Here is a 23,626-nt window from a genome sequence, read left to right as displayed (position 1 = left end):
AAAACTGTCTAACCTCTAAGTTTGGGTACTTTCACTAACTTTTCTCTTTGAGTTAGTTCCCAGGAAACTCAGAGCCCAATTCATGGACCTCCTAGAGTCAGAAAGCAAAAGCTTAAGTCCATATGTGGGTGCTAAACCTATTCCTGGTTTCACTTTGTGTTTTTCTGCCTTTAATTTCACTTCAGCTCAATTTAGTCTCTTACTTAATTTTGAAAATCTTGTTCTGTGTGGTTTTTTCTGTTGTTCTTACTTAGAGTCCCTCTGGGATGAAATAGGGTAAAAATAAATAATAACCCCCTCACCCAACCAATACTGTCTTGGGGTGGAATCAGGCCAGGGACTTGGGAAAAGGCTAGAGTGAGATGGGGTGACTGGCCTTTAGAGGGGTGGGGCAGGCCATGATGCAGTGCTGAGAACTGTTCCCAAACACTTGTACCTCAGAAATGCCACATTTTTTAATTTTTCAAAATAAACTTAAAATTACAAAAGTATTTAAGTATAAATTTATAGCATGAAATGGATAATAAGGACAAAAAGGAACAACTTATGCCAGTATATTTGATAACTGAGACAAAATGGACAGTTTCCTTTAAAGAGACAAGTTGTCAACACTGAATCAAGATTAGGAAATGTGAATAGCACTTTATCAATTAAAGAAAATAAATTCACAATGAGAAACCATTCCACAAAGTAAACTCCAGGCTCAAATGGCTGAACTGTTGAATTCTACATATATTTAAGCAAGAATTTATATCACTACCGTGGCAACTCTTAGAGAAAATAGAGTAGGAGGAATACACACTTCCAAATCCTTTTGTGAGGCATTACCTAAAGCAGAAACAGGCTTCAAAAGAAAACTGTGGTGGTTAAGTTCATGGGTCAGCTGGGTCAGGCTATGGTGTCCACTTATTTGGTCAAGGAAGCACTGGCCTCATTGTTGCTGTGAGGACATTTTGTGGATTTATGTCATCAGTATGTTGATGGCATCTGTGGCTGATGACATCTATAATCAACTGAGGAGATTGCCTTCAACAGTGAGAGACGTCTTATCAAATCAGTTGAATGCCTTAAAAGAAGAAGTGATGGTTTCAGCAGTCAGAAGAGAGAATTCCCATCTCTACCACAGTCAGGTTCTCCTGCGGAATTCATGGAAAACCTTCTCTGGAGTTCCCAGCTCCCAGCCTGCCTTTCAGAATTTGGAATCTGGACTAGCCCATCACTACAGTCACGTGAGACAACTCTTATAAAAATCTGTTTCCTTAGAGAACACTGACTAATACAAAAACTTTATACCAATGTCTCTCAGGAACCCTTTTCAAAATACCAGCAACTTGAATCTTTTAAAATGAGAATACATCATGGCCAAGAAAGTTTTATCCCTGATACAAGTTGGGATGAATATATGAAAATTAATCTAATTTATCATCTAACAGAATAAAGTACAATAGCAATAAAATCAACTCCATGGAGAAAAAGGCATTTAAAATTCAACATCCTTTGATAATAAAATTTCTCAGTAAACTAGGAATAGAAGGCAACTTCTCCAAGGTGATAAAGGGCACCCATGAAAAATTTACAGATATCAGCATATTTTATGATAAAAGATTAATACTTTCTAAGATCAAGAACAAGGAAAGGTTGTGCAATCCTGCCACTATTATTACACAATATACTGCCCAGCAAAGGAAATAACAGACATTCAGATTATAAAACAGAAGAGAAAATGTCTCATTTTGCAGATGACAGAATCATGTACATAGCAAATCCTGTGGTAAAAAAAAATGTTCCTAGACTAGAGAGTAGAGCATGATTGCAGGGTTCAAGGACAAGATACAAAAGTGATTTTTATTTCTATACACAATGTAAAATTAGGAAAATGAAAATCACAAGTTCAATTTACAATAACAACATCATAATAAAATAACTAGGTGTCAATTTAAAGAAAGTGTGCAAGATCTCTACACTGAAATCTACAAGTACTGCTGAGGGAAAGTAACAAAAACCTAAATAAAGGTGGAGAAATACCATGTCAAGAAATGGAATAGTCATTATTAAAGTATCAGTTCTCTCCAAATTGGATTATTGTTTAAGTACAATTTCAATCAAAATTATGGCAGGCTTTTAAAAAGAAATTGACAAGCTGATAGTACAATTTCTAAGAAAACACAAAGGACTTTGAATATCCAAAATGCTTTTTAAAAAAATACCTATTTCAAATTTTAAAATAAAAGAGCAGGAAAAGGCAGCTCAACAAGTTATGGAAGCATTACTCCTAAAAATTTCTGTCCAGGCACTTCTTTATTTCTGATCTCTTTATTTTTTTTTAAATGTTACATTAAAAAAAATAAGAGGTTCCCATATACCCCACATGCCCTCTCACCCCACTCCTTCCACATCAATCACCCCCCCCATCACCATGGCACACTCATCACACTTGGTGAACACATCCTGGAGTGCCACCGCACCACAGGGATAACAGTCCACATTGTCATTTTCATGCTCCACCAGTCCACCCAGTGGGTTATGGCAGGGTATATATTAATGTCCAGCATCTATCCCTGCCACATCATTCAGGACAACTCCAAGTCCCAAAAATACCCCCATATAACATCTCTTCTTCTATGTCCCTGCACCCCAGCAACTACCATGGCCACTTTCTCCACATCAATGCTACAATTTCTTCCATTACTAGTCACAATAGTTTTATAGTAGAATATCAGTAAGTCCACTCTAACCCATAGTTTATTCCTATATCCTGTGGACCCTGGGAAGGTGATATCCACTCCACCTCTATATCAAGAGGGGCTTAGATCCCACATGGATGATGGATGCAATTCTCCTGCTTGCAGTTGTAGGCACTCTCTTGGTTCTCTGGTGTGGTGGTTGACCATCATCACCTCTCTGTTAGCTGACTTGGGTAAGTCCAATGAAACAGGGAGTAGGAGTTGAAACTCTGCTGAGGCTCAGGGCCCAGCTGGCACATGGGCAGTCCAGAGATTGAAGTCTCCTGAATGTGCAACAACCCTAGTGCCAAACACAAGTTCAGTATAAGTGACAGAAAAGGCATATGTAGAAAGGTCACATCTGAGTCCAACTCCATCACACTCAGGAGCACAAATTCCGAAGTAGGGTCAACTGACATGGCACTGAACACCAGCACCATCTGCCATGACTGTAGAACCTGTGGGCCTCAGTAGCCCTCATGAAACCCCGTACCTGGGATTGTATTGCTTTGGCTGTTTCTGGTGTCCTGCTGAGACGTGCATAAGCACATCCCCTCTGATGACCTCCTGAATCTTTTTTGAATACTCTTAGCCATATAAACTCATTTGTCTTTGCCATTTCCCCCTTTTATTCAGGTCAAAAAGCAGTTTTTAACACATGATCCTACATGTAGCCTGAGATATTCTGCTGGTCTGAGTTGACCCTTTCATTTTTCTAGTTACATTACCAGCTGGTGCTTGGTAGTAATCCCTCTGTCCCAGAGAGGTTTTGGATCAGGCACTTTTATCTCATCAGATTCCAACTTCTAACTCAGTTGTTCCTCTTATGTTCAGAAAGATATACAAATGAAACAGATTAATTAAATACCTTAAAGGGACTTTAAGAAGAAGAAATGTGGAGAGTCCATGGAGTGGATCTGAAAATTTCCCTTGAGCTCCAGTAGCAGCTCAGGGCAGTGTAGGTCAATGTACATAATAAAGAGCAGAAATAGAACCACCGGTGCATGTGCTCATGAAAACCGTTTCCCCTAATCCACTGGGGAAAGGACAGTCTCTTCAACAAATGGTGGAAAGTTTCAAAAACGATTTTGACACAAGGAGCTGGTGGGGGTGAGGCCGAGGGGACCTGGACAGCTAAGGCCCCCAAAGGAGAAATGACCTGGGACACCAGGCTCCTGCACTCAGCCTGGGGGAAGGTCCACCTTGGGGTTGGGATGGTGGGCAGGTGCCTGGTCTGGGGGTCTGGTGAGGCGCGGACGGTCAGCCCTCAAGTTCGTGGAGTGTGTGGGCAAAGCGTGGGTGGGTCTTATCACCCACCTCCCCACTGTCCACTAGGGTCTCCAGCCCCCAGGCCACATCCTGCCCTCCGCCCTCCAGGACCCGCATCTTCGGGGCCTCCATCTGCGAGGCCACCTCCCCGCACCCAGCCCAGGTCGCACCAGCTCAGCTATCAGGAGCTGAAGAAGCGCCTGTAGGTGGCCAAAGGTTCTGACCACAGGCTGTGCAGGGCTGGGGGGAAAGCGGTGAGAGAAGAGACCCTGGGGCTCCTGGAACCAGGGGCCGCTTGCCTCCAGGAGCCACACAGCCATGCTCGCCCCTCCTTTGGGTCTTTGATTTCCCCCACCCAGTGTTAGGAAGGCTCTGTGTGAGGGAACCCCTCAATCTCTTCCCGTCCCTCACCCTGACTTCTCCTTCTGTTCCTGGATGTGTTTGGATTATACCATTCTTGCAAAACAGAAAAATGTTCAACACTTAACACTTATAATCAAGTACAGGGTAACACCTGAGTAGTTACCATCCAGGTGAGAATACAGACCTCCACCACTGACCTGGCCATAAGTCCCCTCTGCCTCTCACTGAGAAGACCCTGTCCCTCCCCTCACTGTGTCCATGAGGCTGCCCCCTCTCTTCTGGCTCCTTTCCATCCACTGTTTTTGCCTCCACCACCAGTCGTCCCTATTTCCTCCCTCTCTTCTCTTCTCAGGAGCCCGCCTTGTTCCTAGGCCAATGCCAGGGGGGTCATCCTCCCTCTTCCCCAGGTCCTAGATTTGGAGAATAACGGAATAGATTCCTGGGAGGAGATGTCTTTATGCCTGGAAGCAGCAGCAGGAACAAGCGTCAGGGACGGGGGCGTCCAAGGACCTCTCCTAGGAAAGAGGACTGGTGCTGGGAGACCCCTAACTTGTGGTCCAATTTGGGCATGGGAACCAGATGGAAAGGTCTGGAGATCGTGCTCTGCCCCGAGGCCATGTCCACGGTCACCCAAGGGAGGAAACGCCTACGTCAGCGTGGCCGCACAGACGCTGCCCTGGATCGCGGGCACCCCCTGATGTGCAGATACTTGCCCGGATGCTGGGGGCGCAGGGAGACCCCAGGGAGGGCTCCACTGAGGGCAAAGGGCAGCGCGGGTCTCTGTCCTCCGCCCGGTGGCCACGCGGGGGCGCCGCCGCGCTCTCTAGGATGCTGACGAGAGGAGGGGTCGGGGTGGAAGGAGGCAGAGCTGGGGGACCTGGGGGCTCAGCACTGTTGGGAAAGGGCGGTGAACTTTTCTTCTGAGCATCCCTGGAATCCACTGGTGTCAGATTCCAGGGAGCTCAGGGAGCGGGAGAGGAGGGGCACTCAGCAGCCCTTGTACATCCTTGAGGTTTCCATCACTTCCTCAGAGCCCCCACCCAGCCCGCTTGATGCAGCACCTGGGAGCACTGGAGAGTAGAGAGTACTTTCATCTACTCTCCATTCCTTTTCAGTGGAATTTTATTTTTTTCCTTGTCAGAGGGCTGTTTTCGAAGAAATAAACGTTTAATATTAGAATAGTTTTGCATCTATAGAAAAATGGTGAAGGTGTTGAGAGAACTCACAGACAACCCTGTTTCACACATTGTTAACATCTTAAATCCTGGCGTTTTGCTCCTCTCATGAAGCGATATTGATGCGCTATTAGTGACTAACCTGAAGTTCATGTGGATTTCATTAGCTTCACCCCAGGTCCTCTCCCTGTCCAGGATCCCATCCAAGGCACCACATCACATTTAGTCCCATCAGATCTCCTTCAGCTCCTCTGGCTGTGACAGTATCCCAGACCTTCCTTGTATTTGGTACCCTTCGACGGTTTTGAGACATCTTGGTCAGGATGTGTAGATTGCCTTTCGATTTGAGTTTGGTTGATGTTTACTTCATGGTTAGACCAGGGCTGTGGGATTTTAGGGAAAAGGCCATGGAGATGACACATCTCAACCGAATAAGAAGAGGATGTGGTGTGACCATGATTCATCTCTGGTGATGTGAGCTGGGTGAGGCAGCATTTTCTGGGATTGTCCAGGCTGAAGTTATGGTTTACATCCCTTTCCATTGTCCTCTTTGGAAAGACATCTTCTGTGCAGTCCACACTAAGGGGTGGGGAGTTATGCTCAACTCAGTGAAGGGGGAGCATCTACATAAATCACGGGGAATTCTTGTTTTGAGAGATTTCTCTATTCTTGTTATCTTTAATTAATTATCCACTCATTTACCGGCTCATGGATATTAACTTTGTACTTTTGGCTATAATCCAATTCTGTGCTATTTATTTTGTTGTTCACATTGTTCCAGTTTTGGTCATAGAGTCCTTCCAGTTGGCTACTGAGTCTTTCTGACATGTCCAGTGGTTTTACATTTTGGGCAATACTTTCTCACACTCCCATATGCTCCAGACTCATCTTATATGTTTCCTCCCCTAGTCCTAGATTTGGCCTTTTCTGCAAGGAGCCTTGGTTCAGTTATGAGACAAAGGTATTAGAAACAGAGGGTTTAGGCACTGGGTTTGCTCACTGCTATTGGGGCCTCATTGTTTCTAGGCCCTCAGCAGAGATAACCAGGAAATGTGTGTGTATACCAATATATGTGTAACACATCTATCATACATATATATACACACATACATTTATATTTATACTAAGTTGTATTACGATAAACACGAGTTGATTCCATGTTTCAAACTCTAATCTCATATCATATATTTCATTCTCGCTTTCCCTTTTGCAAATCTCTAACCTTCCAATTCTGTGAGAAATTTGGCTCTCTCCACATAAGATATATTAATATTTACTTATTGTTCAGTCCTCATACACATGGGCAGTGATTTCAGGAATGTTAGCCCCTACCTCATAAGAAAGGACTTTACCAGCTACAGCCAGTGCTTTTGCATAGTTCCTTTTGTCTTCACTCTAACAATTTCCAGTAATCTCCAAAGGTCCTCAGTCCAGCAGCTCCTCACCCTCCTTCAGTGAGGTCCTGCCATACACCTGTAATACAGCTGGATCCTTCTGCCACAGTCTGCAGCCATCCTGGGACACCCTGCCTGCTGGGAAAGTTGTTTTTAAAGTTTGCACACCTAAGATTTACACTTTGTGTTCTAAGGTTTATGGGTTTAGACACATGGACAGTGTCATAAATCCATCCTTCAGTACCATATGGAGTAGTTTCAGTGCCCTAAAATCCCTGTGCTTCACCTAAACAACCTTCTCCCTCCCCAAGGTCTTGGCAACCAGGGATCTGCTTTCAGTATCTACAGTCTTTGTCTTTCCAGGATTTCTTGAAGATGGAACCAGACACCGTGGAGCCTTCCCAGGGTGGCTTCCTTCACTAGCAATTTGCATTTCCAATTGATCCATGTATTTGCATGAATTAACAGCTCATTCCTTCTGATGGCTGAGTAGAGCTGCGGCATTAGCCAAGATTATCCGCATAGGCCCTAGGAGTGATCACGTGGATCTCATAACAGGGAAGTAGGGGAAGATTTGACTACACCCAGAGGAGAAGGTGACGAGAAGACAGAGCACGTACATGACGATATTGGCCTTAAGATTAGAGTGATGTATCCAGAAGCCAAGGACAGCTGGTGGCCACCACAAATGGAAGAGGCAAGACACAGGTTCTCTCTGCTCAAGCCTCCAGAGAGACCTGGTCAACACGTTGATTCCAACCAGGGATGTTGATTTTGGATTTCTGGCCTCCAGAATTATGAGAACATAAATTCCTGTTGTTTAAAGCTACCAAATGGTGAGTGGAGGTGGCACAAGCCATATGGGAAGTCCTGGGTTCTGTGCCAAGTGCCTCCTAAAAAAAAAAGACAAGCACAAAATGAAAAGACACAGAGAGCAGACAGTGAGCAAAAACACCAACAGGGGGAGAAGTAAATAAATGAAATAAAGCCACCAAAGTGTGAAAATTTGTTCCACTGGAAACAGAAAACTAACCCACCAGTTTTAGTTCATTTTAATTTAGCCATTCTAACAGGTGTGTGCAAGGGAATCTCATGGTTGTTTAATCTGCACTGTCCTGATGACAATGACACAGGTTGTTTTTATGTGCTTATTTGCAACCTGTGTATCTTCTTTGGTGAAGTGTCTGTTTAGATGTTAGCCCATTTTAAAAACTGGGTTGTTTTAGTATTATTGAGTTTTTTCAAATTTAAAAAAATCAATTTTATTGATACATATTAATAAAACAATCCTTCCAAAGTGTACAGTCAATAGAACTTGGCATAATCACAGAGTTGTGCTTTCATCACTTCAGTCAATAGGAGGGTGTTTTCACTACTTTAATGATAATGATAAATGAAAAACAAAAAACCTAACCCTTAATAATCACCACACAATCTCTTTATTCTTTCCATGCAAGACATAGCTGCTAATCAATTCTTGTTTCTTTTTCCTCCCCTGCCCCTAACCCTGCTCTATTGCTGTCTGTGCCAATTCACTGTATGATCTTCTGTACCTATTTCTCTTTTTTTCTTTTCTTGTTTTTCTCCTCTAGGATTTATCAGGATTCAATCCCAGGGACTTCCAATGTGGAGAGAGTTTCCCTGTCACTTGCATCACCTCAGTTCCTGGTTGCTGCTGCATCTCCTCTTGACTCTCCCTTCATCTCTCTTTTCTTGCATCATCACACTGCTATGTGGTCACCTGGTTTACCACACCAGCACACCTTGACCAGGAGGTCCCAGGACCAAACCAGGTCCTTCCATATGGTAGATGGAAGCCCAATCACTTGAGCCACATCTGCTTCTCTTGGATTCCATCTAATTCATTTGTATTTACATTTTGTATAGATTGAATCAAATAAAAACAGAAACCACAATGATGGAACCTAAACTTGGACCCAGGCTTTCTGGTGGCAAAGATGAAAGTGCTTCATTGTCTTGGCTGAATTACAGCCCTTTTCACCTACAGCATTTCCTGAGAGAGTCCCTATGGGAATACTATGGTGTACTTGAGAAGGGTGCTGAGAATAATTTAAAGAACTTAGAGGAAGCAGATGTGGCTCAAGTGACTTAGCCCCCACCTACAACATTAGAGGACTGTTGAGTTTTAAAAGTTCTTTATGTATTCTGGGCAGAAATCCTCTATCAGAAATGTGATTTGAAATATTTTATCTCTGTGGCTTGCCAATGATAAAATATAAACTCTCAAGAGAAAATTAGAATTTTGGAAAACTGGTATACATCACCCTAATCTTGACAGCTTTCCAATGCACACACAGTTTCTAGTGGGATCTGTATGGCTTTTGGAAATATGTAAAGAAATGTGTCAGCACTGGAAGATCTACATAACTCAGTGGGCCAATGTGCTACTGAAATCTTCATGCATTAGTAGAAAATCCATTTAATGTACAAAGACAGACCTGAGGATTTCTATGTAACAAGATGAAATATTCAATAAGATTTCAGACTGCAACTCACCTTTAGAAACTACACTCATGTGCTTTTAGTGTAGTATGGAAGATGAATGTTAATGCTCACCTGAAAAGACTATTAAAAATACCTCTGTCTTTTTCAACATCTATATCTGAGGCTGAATTTTGGTTCAAACCCAGATAAGAGATTGAATGTGAAATAAAAGTCCAGGGGTGCTCTATTCAGACTGTTGAGAAAGATTTGCTAAACTGTACACTTTTCTTACATTTTTTCTTACATTAAAAAAATTGAGTTAGTTATAATCTGTAATGAGTTCTGGTATAAGTATTAATCTACATAAATTGATATTTTAAATTCCGGAGATGCGGGGCAAGATGGTGTCTGAGTAAGTGCACCTTATAATCTCTCCTGCATAGAAGTGGCTGAGTAGGGTTGGAATTTTGCTGGACCAGGCAGTTTCGGGTGTTTGCAGGGCAGGAGGTATCTGGACATCGATTTAGTGGGATGGTGACAGAGAAGATTCATGTAAAAGGTAGAATTTTGGGTCTCTTTCACAGAGACCGGGGCTGCATGAGGGACACATCCCCCTGGGGTGGGTGGCATGGTGGTGGAGATTCCTGTAGGCTCTGCTGCACTGGGGAATTCCTAAGCCCTGAGCAGGCTATTTGGGGGCTTGCAGGGTAGGAGGTGTCTGGAGGTCGATTTGGTGAGACAGACATGGAGGCATTCTTGCGAGACGTGAAATTTTGGGTTTCTGACATGGAGATCAGAGCTTCTGGCTAAAGCCCCTCCCCCATAGTGCAGACGGCCCATCTGCAGCATCCCTGAACTGCTTGTAGTACAGTGGTACCCCCAGCAGACTGTTTCAGGGGCTTGCAGGGTGGGAGATGTCTGGAAGTTGATTTGGTGAGACAGAGATGGAGGAGATTTTTGTGAGACATGGAATTTTGGGTTTCTGACATGAAGATCAGAGCTTCCGGCTAGAGCCCCTCCCCGTAGGGCTTTCAGTCTATCTGCAGTGGTCCCTGAATTGTCTATAGTACAGCAGTGCCCCCAGCAAGCTGCTTCAGGGGCTTACAGGGCAGGAGGTGTCCTGAAGTCGACTTGGTGAGACAATGACAGAAGAGATTCTTGTGAGAGGGGGAATTTTGGGTTTCTGACACAGAGGTCAGAGTTTGTGGGTGTGACCCCTCCCCATAGGGCTGCTGCCAAGCTGCAGGGACCCTGAAGGCTGTGTTGCACTGCAGTGCTCCCAGGTTCCCTGTTAACTGGATTCGTGTTTCCCATGTCTGTGTCCCCTAAATCCTGGTGTCCCACACCCCAGAGACTCACACCTCTTGAGTCTGCAATAACACAGACTTCCCATCCCTGAATCCACCACTCCCTGAGGGCCATCTGAGGTCCTTGATTGTCCTAGCCCTCAGCGTTTGTGGGGTTTTTTTCCTTTTTCTCTTTTCTCTTTTTTTAAAATTGTCTTGTGTGCTACTATTGCCTTATCTCCTGGACTTTTCTCCCATTGTATCCCCCAAGGTCCTTTTTCATTGATTTAGTTTTTTTTCTTTCTTCTTTTCTTTTTCTTGCTTGTTTCCCTCCCTTTTCTTTGCCAAGACCCCTTTTTTCCTTCTCTTTTTTCTTTTCTCTCTTTTTCTTCTTATTTTATTTCATCTTATTTTCATCTTATTATTCACCTATATATACAATAGGTGCTGCAGGGAACACCTCACATTTGCTGTGTTTCCTCATCTTCTAATATCTCGTTTCTGTATGAAATGATTTTGGCCACCTGCACTATCCCCTTTCCCCCACATTTTGCTATCCTCTATCATCTATTGTCTCTCTTACATTCCACTTCCCTTTCTTTGGTCCCCAAATTGTCTAACTTTTCATTTCTAATACCTTTGTTCTGTTTTCTGTCTTTCATCCACTCTTGACACTATTGTCTTTGTTTTCTCTTTCCCTCTCTCATGAAAACACTGACTTTTTAATTCATACTACATTCCTCCCCATATTCAGTTGACTATCTTATTATAGGTACTCTACTTACTGTTATAACTCTACACAACTTACATGAATCTGATATCCATTCTCCAAGATCTCATATTGTTGCTCTGTTAACATTTATTACCAATACTACTTTACACATTTTCTTTTCTTACACAATTGTCTTTCCCTGGCCCTAATATTTTCCTTCAAAGTGAACTCAGCCAGCAACAAGAAATTAGAATAAGAAGAACAAAGTGACAAAGAGAAGATATAACACTTGCACAAGAACAAAAACTAATTAATCCCTAAGACTAGATAAAGAAGCTAAGGAACTGATTGAACCCATCAAGATAAAATGATGACCAGACAGCAACAAAAAACTACAAAAGAAATGAATAATCAGGAAAATATGACTGAATTGAAGGAACAAACTAAAAATCAGGAAGGGGAGCAGAACATCCGACAAGTAATTAAAGATCTCAGAACATATATTAGAGACCAACTTAATGAAGTAAAGGAAGAGATTAAAAATATGAAGAAAACACTTGGAGAGGAAATTGCAGATATATGCAAAAAGATAACAGATATGATGGTGATGAACATCACAGTTCAAGAAATCAAAAATAACACAGCAAATAGCAGCAGATTAGAACAGGCAGAGGAGAGAATTAGTGATGTGGAAGACAGTACATCAGAAATCAAACAGATAGTAGAATTGATCTATGAAAAGATAGAAATAATCCAGCTAGGACTTAGGGACCTGAATGACAATGCAAAATACACAATCATACATATTATAGGCATCCCAGAAGGAGAAGAGTAGGGAAAGGGGACAGAAGGGGTGTTGCAGGAAATAATGGCTGAAAACTTCCCAAATCTACTGAGAGAGATGGATGTACATATCCAGGAAGCACAATGCACCCCAAACATCATAAATCACAACAGGCCCACCCTAAGACATATACTTGTCAAATTATCCAATGCTCAAGACAAAGAGAAAATTCTAAAAGAAGCAAGTGAAAAGAAAACCATCACATACAAGGGATGCTCCATAAGATTAAATGCTGATATCTCATCTGAAACTATGGAGGCAAGAAGGCAGTGGTATGATATCATGAAAGTACAAAAAAAAATTTCCAACTGAGAATACTCCACCCAGCTAAACTAGCATTCAAAAATGATGGAGAGTTCAAAATATTCACAGATAAACAGAAATTGAAAGAGTATGCCAACAAGAAACCACACCTTCAAGAAATACTAAAGAGAGTTCTGCAGGAAGAAAGGAAAAAACAGGAGAGGCAGATTTGGAGGAGAGTGTAACAGCAACAAAAAAGACAAAAAGAGAAGGGAAAAAAACAAATGAAATATGACAAACACAAATCCAATCAAAATATGGCTAACATAAATAATTTCTTGAAAGTAATAACACCGAATATCAATGGTTTAAACTCACCTATCAAAAGATTCAGACTGAGACATTGGATAAGGAAATATGACCCTTCTATATGCTGTGTACAAGAAACACATCTTAGACCCTGGGATTCTTGGAGGCTGAAAGTGAATGGTTGGAAAACAATCTTACAAGCAATCAAGAACAAAAAAAAGAGGCAGGAGTAGCTATATTAATATCAGACAAAATGGACTTTAAATGCAAAACAATTGTGAGAGACAAAGAAGGATACTACATATTAGTGAAAGGGAAAATCTCTCAAGAAGAATGAACAATCATAAATATTTATGTTCCTAACAAGGGCGCCTCCAAATATGTGAGGCAAACACTGGAAAAACTAAGTGAAAGAATAGGTACCTCTACAATTATAGTGGGAGATTTTAACACACAACTCTGAACTTTGAACAGAACACCTCAAAAGAGAATCACTAAAGAAACAAAATATTTGAACAGTATATTAGAGGAGCTGGATCTAATAGACACTTACAGATCACTACACCCAAACACAGCAGGATATACATTTTTCTCAAGTGCACATGGATCATTCTCCAAGATAGACCATATGCTAGGCCACAGAGAAAGGCTTAATGAATTCAGAGAGATTGAAATCATATAAAATAATATCTCTGAACACTGTGGAGTGAAGCAGGAAATCTGCTAGGGCCAGAGGCCCAGATTTCACACCAAGATATGGAAATTCAACAGCACACTCTTAGAAAAACATTGGGTCAAAGAGGAAATCTCAAAAGAAATCAATAAATACCTTGAAACTAAAGAAAGTGATAACACAACATACCAAAACTTACGGGATGCAGCAAAAGCAGTACTGAGAGGGAAATTTATAGCCATAAATTCATACATCAAAAAAAAAAGAAAGAGCAAAAATTGAAGAACTAACTGCACATTTGGAGAAATTAGTAAAAATACAACAAAGTAACACCACAGGAAGAAGAAATAAAGAAATAACAAAGATAAGAGCAGAACTAAATGAAATAGAAAATAAGAAAGCACTTGAAAAGATAAGCAAGACCAAGAGCTGGTTCTTTGAGAAGATCAACAAAATTGACAAATCCGTAGCTACACTAACAAAGAAAAAAAGAGAGATGATGGCAATACACAAAATAAGAAATGAGAAACAAAATATCACCAGTGCCCAACAGAAATAAAGACTATCATAAGAGGATACTTTGAAAAACTATATTCCAACAAAAATGACAATTCAGAGGAAATGGACAAATTCCTAAAAACACATAAGCAGCCTATATTGATAAAAGAAGAAATTGATGATCTTAACAAACCAATTACAAGTAAAGAGTTAGAATCAGTCATTTAAAAACTCCCAACTAAGAAGAGCCCAGGGCCAGATGGCTTCACAGGTGAATTCTACAAAACATTCTGGAAAAAACTAACACCAATCCTGCTGAAACTCTTCCAAAAAAGCAAAACAGAAGGAACATTACTGAACTCATTCTATGATGCCAACATTACCCTAGTACCAAAGCCAAAGAAAGACACCACAAGAAAAGAAAATTACAGACCAATTACTCTAATGAACCTAGATGCAAAAATACTCAACAAAATACTTGCTAACCATATTCAACAATGCATTAAATAAATTATACAACATGACCAAGTGGGATTCATTCCAGGTATGCAAGGATGGTTCAACATAAGAAAATCAAACAATGTAATACACCATATAAACAGATTGAAGGAAAAAAATCGCATGATTATATCTAGAGATGCAGAAAAAGCATTTCACAAAATATAGATCCCTTTCTTGATAAAAACACTCCAAAAGATTGGAATACAAGGAAAATTTTTGAACATGATAAAGAGTATATATGAAAAACCCACAGCCAACATCGTTTACAATGTTGAAATCCTATAATCCTTCCCTCTAAATTCAGGAAAAAGACAAGGATGCCCACTCTCTCCCTCTCTATTTAACATTACCTTACAAGTACTTGCTCGAGCACTGAGGCAAGAACCATATATAAAAGGCATTCAGATTGGAAAGGAAGAAGTCAAAATTTCATTATTTGCAGATGACATGATCCTATACATAGAAAACCCTGAGAAGTCTACAACAAAGCTTCTAGAACTCATAAATGAGTTTAGTAAAGTCGCAGGTTATAAGATCAATGTGCCAAAATCAGTAGCATTTCTGCACACCAATAATGAGCAAGCTCAGGAGGAAATCAAGAAACAAATACCATTTACAATAGTCAATAAAAAAATCAAATACATAGTAATAAATTTAACTAAAGAGGTAAAGAACTTATACATAGAGAACTGCACAAGACTGTCCAAGGAAATCAAAGAAGACCTAAATAAATGGAAGAATATTCCCTGTTCATGGATAGAAAGACTAAATATTCTTAAGATGTCTATCCAGCCAAAACTGATCTACACATTCAATGCAATCCCAATAAAAATCAACACAGCATTCTTTAAGGAACTAGAAAAACTAACTATGAAATTTATTTAGAAAGGAAAGAGGGCCCGAATAGCCAAAGACATATTGAAAAAGAAAAATGAAATTGGAGAAATCACACTACCTGTCTTCAAAACATACTACAAAGCTACAGTAGTGAAAACAGCATGGTATTGGCATAAGGGGAGACACACAGACCAGTGGAACTGAATTAAAAGTTCTGATACAGATCCTCATATATATAGTCATTTAATATTCAATAAAGCTATCAAACCCTCTCAACTGGGAGAGAATGGCCCATTCAACAAATGGTGCCTGGAGAACTGGATTTCCATATGTAAAAGAATGAAAGAGGACTACCATCTCACACCTTATACAAAGATCAACTCAAGATGGATCAAAGATCTAAATATAAGAGCCAAGACCATAAAGACTTTGGAAAGCAGTATAGGGAAGCATATACAAGACCTTGTAATAGAAAATGGCTTCATGAACTTATCACCAAGAGCACGAGCAGCAAAAGAACAAATAGATAAATGGGACTTCCTCAAAATTAAAGCCTTTGGCACCTCAAAGGAGTTTCTCAAGAAATAAACAGGGAGCCTACACAATGGGAGAAAATATTTGGTAATCATATATCGGATAGGAGACTTATAACTTGCAGATATAAAGAACTCCTATATCTTGAAAATAAAAAGATAAACAACCCATTTAAAAAATGGCAAAAAAGATTTAAACAGACACTTCTCCAAAGAAGAAATACAAATGGCTAAAAAGCACATGAAAAAATGCTCCAAATCTCTACTATCATGGAAATGCAAATCAAAACTACAATGAGATACCATCTTTCTCTCACAAGATTGGCAGTTATGAAAAAAAAACAGAAGAATACAAATGCTGGAGAGGATGTGGAGGAATGGGAACACTCATCCACTGCTGGTGGGAATGCAGAAGGATCCAACCATTCTGGAGGACATTTTGGAGGTTTCTCAGAAAACTAACCATAGATTTGCCATATACCCCAGCAATTCCACTGCTGGGTATATACCCAGTAGAACTGAGAACAAGGACACAAACCGATATATGCACACCAATGTTCATAGCAGCATTGTTCACTATCGCCAAAAGTTGGAATCAACCCAAATGCCCATCAACAGATGAGTGGATCAATAAAATGTGGTATATACATACAATGGAATACTACTCGGCTTTAAGAACAAATACACTACAAACACACATGATAATATGGATGAATCTTGAGAACATTATGTTGAGTGAAGCAACCCAGGCATTGAAGGACAAATACTACATGACCTCAATGATATCAAGTAAGTAAACCAAGCTGCCTCAGAGAGCTAGACACTGGATGATAGGCTTACAGAAAATCGGGGGGTAGAGGAAGGATGTAAGCTGACATCTATGTGGGTGAAATCTATTATAAGCTGGAGGTAAGTATGTGTACAAGGAAGGGATAAAATGGGGGCATAGGGTTACCTTTGGTGGGGCTTTGTGGGCTTGAGGGGGGCTAGGGATGGGTGGAGGGGTAATATTGCCCAAGAAATCGGGGGGAGGGTGGGGCAAAATACAAACATAGGAGATTGTCAGGTGTTCATTGAGAGTATAATGCTGAGAAAACCTTTTTTAAAATATAATAAGGAATGTACCTGTTTAAGATACTTAAAGGGGATAATCTGATGCAGGACAGACTCGTAGGGAATATGTGAATGCTCATTTTGCTAGAGTGGGTTATATCATTGGGTAGAGACCCATATAATGAGAGTGAAGGTATACCCACATCCTGGGGAGGACTGATGCCATCAAATAGAGGGAACTGTATCTCTCAAGAGAAAGGGTGGCTTCCAGGGCATTAGGGCAGTTGAACATGTCAAGCCCTCAACACTGTTGCAAGTATCTCTGAACATGGCTCTTCAAGAAAGGAAGATTGACTGTCACTGTGGACCCTAAGGGGAGAGGGAAATAGGTATTGAAGAGATGGAACCAATGTAACTGTGAGGGCAATAGAAGTGTTTCAAAAGAGTACACAAGGATGGATATAAAACCTAGAAAAGTACACCAAAAATCTATAGGGGCTGATAGGCTAAAATGTAAATCATAATGTAAAACATAGGATAACTAAAAGTTTAGAAAATTGTATAGCCTAAAGTATAAACCACAATGTAAACACAAATGTTACCTTGTTTGAAAGCTATTGTCTCAATGTCTGTACATTAGTTTCAGTAAATATGGTATGAATATGTGTGTTAAAAGATTATTACTGTGGAAGGGAAAAGGTTTTATGTTGGATATGTGGGAGTACTGTATATTGTATATATGAATGTCTGTGATCTAAAACTCTTGAGAAGATAAGCTTAACAATTAGAAAAAGAAAAGAAAAAGATAGGATGTAGAATTTTTCCAAATTAATATGTATTCTATATTTAACCTTTAAACCCATCGCTATTTTTCATTTTACTATTAAGAGAACCTGGCAATATATTGTGCTTCACTTCTCAGGAAGTTTTGGATCACAGAGTGGTTCAATAATAGCAGCGGAGGAGTACTGGTGTGGGATGTTATTGACAGGGGACATATGGTTGACAGGGAGTTCTACAGGGCATATATCCAGGGTACATAAAAATGTTTGGATATTTCCATAGTGGAAACAATTAAAAACAACAACTAAGGGAGTGCTGAGTTCCTAGCCAGGGGAGTTCTATCAGTCCCTAAAGGAACAGCAACAATCCCCCAAGCGCAACAGCAAAGACCAAAAAGAAATGAAGGTCCAACAATGAGCCCCTGATACTAACGACTATGCTTGTGAGCCTGTGCACCTGAAATAAGAACAAGGCGTAGAGCAGCAGTGTGCCTAAGAGTTCCCTCCTGAGAGCCTCCATGTTGCTCAAATGTGGTCAGTCTTGAAGCCAAACTCAGCATGTAAATCCATTGCCTCCCCCCAGTGTGGGACATGACTCCTGGGAATGAGCCTCCCTGGTGCTGAGGGATCACTACCAAGCACCAGCTGATGATGTAACTAGAAAATGACCTTGAATAAAATGTTCAACTTGGACCAGCAGAATATCCCTCTCTACGTATAATAACAGCAGTTAAAAATGCTTTTTGACCGAAATCAAGGGGGAAATGGAAAGGACAAATGAGTTTATATGGCTATGAGTCTCTAAAAAAGATCCTGGAGATTATCAGAGGGGTTGCCCTTATGCACAACTGGGCAGAGTCTCAGAGACAGATAGAATAGATACAACCCCAGGTGTAGGTTCTTCTGAGGGCTACAAAGACCCACAGGTTTTACGGTCATGGCAGATGGAGTTCACTGCCATGTCAGTTGCCCCTTCTTTGGAGTTGGTGTTTCTGTGTGATGGAGCTGGACTCAGATGTGATCTCTTTTCACAGGCCTTTCCCTGTTACTTTACCAGAATTGTAGTTGGTGCTGGGGTTTAAGATATATCTAGGGGACCTGAATCTCTGGACTGACCATATGATAGCCAGGCTCTGAGCCTCAACAGACTTCAGCTCCTACACTCTGGTTTATTGGACTTACCCCACTCAGCTAACATGGAGTTGAAGAATGTCAACCACCACACCATGAAGCCAAGAGTGCCTACAACTGAAAGCAGGAGGATTGCATCCAGCATCCATGTGGATTCTAAGCCCCCTCTTGACATAGATGTGGAATGGACACAACCAATCCAAGGTCCACAGGATAGAGGAATAGAATATGGATTAGAGCGGACTTACTGATATTCTATTCATGAACTACTGTGGTTAGTAATTGAAGAAAATGTGGCATTGCTGTGGGAAAATTGGCCATGGTGGCTGCTGGGTGTGGGGAATGGGAGGAAGAGATGAGATGTGGAGGCATTTTCGGGACTTGGAGTTGTCCTGGGTGGTGCTGCAGGGACAATTACCGGACATTGTAGATCCTCCCATGGCCCACTGGATGGAACGTGGGAGAGTGTGGGCTATGATGTGGACCATTGACCATGAGGTGCAGCGATGCTCAGAGATGTATTCACCAAACGCAAGGAATGTGTCATGATGATGGAGGAGAATGTTGCTATGGGGGAGTAGTGGGGTGAGGGGGTTGGGGGTACATGGGGACCTCATATATTTTTAATGTAATATTTTAAAAAATGAATTAATAAATAAATACATAAATAAAAAATATTTTAAATTCCACTTTGATTTCTAGTATGGTCAGTAGCAGTTGAGGTCACCCAAATCTCCTTGGGATCCTCACGAATTTGTAAGCTGTGAAGTCAGGATAAGGCCTCACTCACTGGGGGTGACAGAGTGCTCCTGCAGGGGAGGGCCCAAGGCTAGTGGGGAGTGGGGCCGCTGGGAGGCTGAGGGAGGAGTCCTCAGTCCCTGCAGTTTTACTTCTTCCCCCAACCTGGGTCAGGCCCTTCTGCAATGACACTCTTGATGCAGCCCCAGGCTGCCTTCCATTGTGGCCCGGTTCTGGAGAAGCCAACTGCCATCCCCATAGCCCATATCGAGCCAGCTCTGACCCACCCAGTCTCATGGTCCTCCAGACCCAGGGATCCCACCTTGGCACCGGGGACCCTCCTGGTGCTCTTGGGGGCCCTGGGAGTCCAGTATATTTTATATGAATTATTCTGATCTGAAACTTTTGTGAAAACAAGCTTAATAATTAGGGGAAAAAAAAGAAAAAGAAAGGACACAGACACTAAGGAAGAGATGGAAAAAGTTGCCTTCCCAATGTGCATACAGGGCAACATTTATTGCAGTGACGGAAGGCAAAACATCAAAAACAAAGCTTTTTAATTTTTTAATTTTTTGATACCCCAATTTTTTTAAATTTAATTTTTCTAATTTAATCTGTATCCTATATCTAACCTTTAAAACTCTTACTATATTCCATTTTACTATTAATGGAACCTGGCAATATATTGGGCTTCATTTACAGGGAGGGTTTGGATCACAGAGGGGTTTGATGGTGGCAGGGGAGGAATACTGGTGTGGGGTGTTATTGGTGGGGGATGCATGGTTGGGAGGGAGTTCTCCAGGGCATGTGAGCACAGAGCATAAAAACATTTGGATATTTTCATAATGGTTACAGTTGGGAACGACTGCTCGGGGAGTGCTGAGTTCCTGGCCCAGGGAGCCCTGTCACATTCTTTAATGGAGCAGCAACAATCTCCCAAGCGTGATGGCTAAGACCAATAAGGACGGATGGTCCAACAATGAACCCTTGATGCTAATGAATATGCTTGTGAGCCTGTGTGTCTGAAATAAGAACTAGGCCTAGAGCTGCAGGGTGCCTAAGAGTTACCCTCTGGGAGCCTCTATGTTGCTCAAATGTGGCCGGTCTCAAAGCCAAACTCAGCAGGTAAATGCATTGCCTTCCCCCCAGCATGGGTCATGACCCCCAGGGATGAGCCTCCCTGGCACTGAAGGATTAATACCAAGTACCAGCTGATAATGTGGCTGGAGAACGACCTTGAATAAAAGGGTCAACTCACACCAGCAGAATATCTCAGCCTACATATACTATCAGGAGTTAAAAATGCTTTTTGACCTTGAATAAAAGGGGGAAATGGAAAGGACAAATGAGTTTATTTGGCTATGAGTCTCCAAAAAAGAACCAGGAGGTCGTTAGAAGCATCGCCCTTATGTACAACTCAGCAGAGTCCCAGAGACAGCTAAAGTAGATACAACCCCAGGTATTGGTTCTTCTGAGGGCTACAGAGACCCATAGATTCTATGGTCATGGCAGATGGACTTTGGTACCATGCCAGTTGGCCCTTCTTTGGCGTTTGTATTCCTGAGTGTGATCGAATTGGACTCAGATGCGATCTTTGATCACAAGCCTCTCCTGTTACTTTTACCGGACCTGTGGTTGGTGCTGGGGTTTAGTGTATACTCAGGAGACCTAAATATCTAGACTGTCCGTGTGACAGCCAAGAACTGAGCCTCAACAGAATTGCAACTCCTACCCTCTGGTTTACTGGACTTACCCCAGCCAGCTAACATTGAGGTGAAGAAGGTCTACCACCACACCAGGGAGCCAAGAGTGCCTACAACTGCAAACAGGAGTGACATCCATCATCTAAGTGGAATTGAAGCACCCTCTCAATATAGAGGTGGAGTGGACATAACCATCCCAGGACCCACAGAATGGAGGAATACAGTATGGATTAGAGTGGATTTACTGATATTCTATTCTGGAAGTATTGTGGTTAGTAATGGAAGTAAATGTGGCATTGAGGTGGAGAAAGTGGCCATGGTAGCTGCTGAGGGTGGGGAGTGGGAAGAAAAGATGTGATGTGGGGGCATTTTCAGGACTTGGAGTTGTCCTGGTTGGTATTGCAGGGACAGTTACTGGACATCATATGTCCTCCCGTGGCCCACTGGCTGGACTGGGGGAGAGAGTAAACTATAATGTGGACCATTGTCCATGCGGTGCAGCGGTGCTCAGGGATGTATTCCTCAAGTGCAGGGAATGTCCCGTGATGATGGAGGAGGTTGTTGTTATGGGAGGAGTGGGGTGAGGGGGGTGGGGGGTATGTGGGGACCTCATATTTTTTTAATGTAACATTAAAAATTAATAAATAAAGATAAAAATAAAAATAATAAAGGATACTTAGATTACATAAAATGTTACATAAGAAAATATAAGGCATTCCCATAGGCCCCACTGCCCACAGCCCCCACTTTCCCCCACATCAACAGCTTCTTTCATTAGTGAGGTACATTCATTGCAATTGCTAAACACATCTTGGAGCACTGCTGCACAGCATGGATTATAGTTTCCTGTGTGGTTTACACTCTCTCCCATTCAATTCTGTGGGTAATGGCAGGATATATAATGACCCGTGTCTGTCCTTGTAGTGTCAGTCAGGACAACTCCAAGCCCTGAAAATGCCCCCGTATTACACCTCTTATTCCCTCTCCCACCTTCAGCACCTCCCGGGGCCACTGTCTCCACATGAATGATATTAAGGAATTATTAAAGCTATTAGGTCTGATAACAGTGTTGAAATTAAGCTGGAAATGGTCCTCTTTTCTAGACACGTACATTTGAGTGACGGCACAATTTATCACCTGTACAAAGTTTATTTATAACTTTTAGCTTTCTACGAGGGAAAACTTCAAGCTTACCCCAACCTAGAGAAAAGAGTAAAACGCACCTCTCGTCCCCGATTGGCGACACTTCGGCTGTTCTCTGGTCACCCTCCATCCCACCCTACACACTTTATTTTCCTTCGCTGAAGTTATTTTAAAGCAATGGACAGACATCGTACCATTTCAGCCGAAAGGATTTCAACACACTGTAATTCGCTTAAAATGCTTCTCGCCAATATTTTAAATGTGTGCTGCGGGTAGGACACGGCGTTTCCGTCCCTAAACCTGGCCACTGCTTCCCGCTGGGTGGTCTGTTTGACAGTTTTCCCCCTCTAACCTCCTCACAGAAGTCCCACGAGGCGGCCGGTTCTGCGGGTCCCGGAGGCTGCCCGCGGCGGCGGCTTGAGCAGAGCAGCCCCGAGTGCGAGCGCGGGACGGGGGAGGCCGGAGCCGGGCAGGCGCGGCCCCGGGGGCCCGGGCAAGGCGCGGGGGCCGCGGGGCTCCACAGGGTCAGGGGGTCTCCACGTCAGCGGGTCCTCAGAGGCCACAGTCCACCAGACCCCAAAGGCCGGGCTGCGCAGCTGCTGGTCCGCACGTCCCGGCGCGGTTCCAGGGAGGCCCGTGGGGGACGGACGCTGGGGCCCCCACCGCCTCGCAGGAGGCCGCAGCTCCGCGCCGGGGCCCAGGCGGCTGCGGGGGCGGAAGCTGAGCGAGGGGCCACTGGGCTCTTGCGGGAAGGCGCGGGCGGGGCTTCGGGAGGCCCTGGGGGCGGGGTCGTGCCTGGGGGCGGGGGCGAGTCTGGGGGTCGGGGGCAAGCCTGGGGGCAGGGATCGTGACAAGGGCTCGGTTCCTGCCTGGGGGCTTCGCGGGGCCCTGGGGCGGGCGAGCAGGCGCCCCCAGACCGCATGGGAAGAGGCCCGAGCACAGCGCCATCCAGGTGCGCCCAGGGCGAGCCTGCGAGGCCGGTCTGGGTCCCTGCTTCTAGCTCTCCCCCTCGTCCTCCTCTTCCCCCTCTTCCATCCACTCCCCTCTCCCTCCTCCTTCTCTCCCCTTCCTCCTCCCTCTCCCCCTCCTCTTTCCCCTCTTCCCCTCCTCTTCCCCCTCCTCCCATTCTTCTCCTCCCTCCACTCCCCTCTCCCCTCCCACTCCTCCTCCCCTTCCTCTCCCTCTTCTCTCCCCCTCCTCCTCCCCCTCCTCCTCCACTTCCCCCTGTTCCCTTCCTCTTCCCCCTCTCCCCCTCCTCCCTCCTATTACCC

General features: G+C 43.0%; 1 protein-coding gene and 1 long non-coding RNA gene across 2 annotated transcripts in view; both read right to left on the bottom strand.

The window, feature by feature from the left end:
- Nucleotides 1-23,626, bottom strand: part of LOC101442557 (saoe class I histocompatibility antigen, A alpha chain-like) — a 1,048,500-nt gene that overhangs the window by 725,153 nt on the left and 299,721 nt on the right. The window lies entirely within an intron of this gene.
- LOC131275379 (uncharacterized) lies at nucleotides 1,827-23,084 on the bottom strand. The gene is made up of 2 exons (XR_009182831.2): nucleotides 22,708-23,084; nucleotides 1,827-7,817 (listed from the first exon to the last, which is right to left on the bottom strand). It is a non-coding gene; the product is annotated as an uncharacterized lncRNA (long non-coding RNA).

The sequence above is a fragment of the Dasypus novemcinctus genome, chromosome 22 (genome assembly GCF_030445035.2).
Source record: "Dasypus novemcinctus isolate mDasNov1 chromosome 22, mDasNov1.1.hap2, whole genome shotgun sequence".
In the NCBI taxonomy this organism is placed as follows: domain Eukaryota; kingdom Metazoa; phylum Chordata; class Mammalia; order Cingulata; family Dasypodidae; genus Dasypus; species Dasypus novemcinctus.
This window is presented reverse-complemented; position numbering and strand designations above follow the sequence as displayed.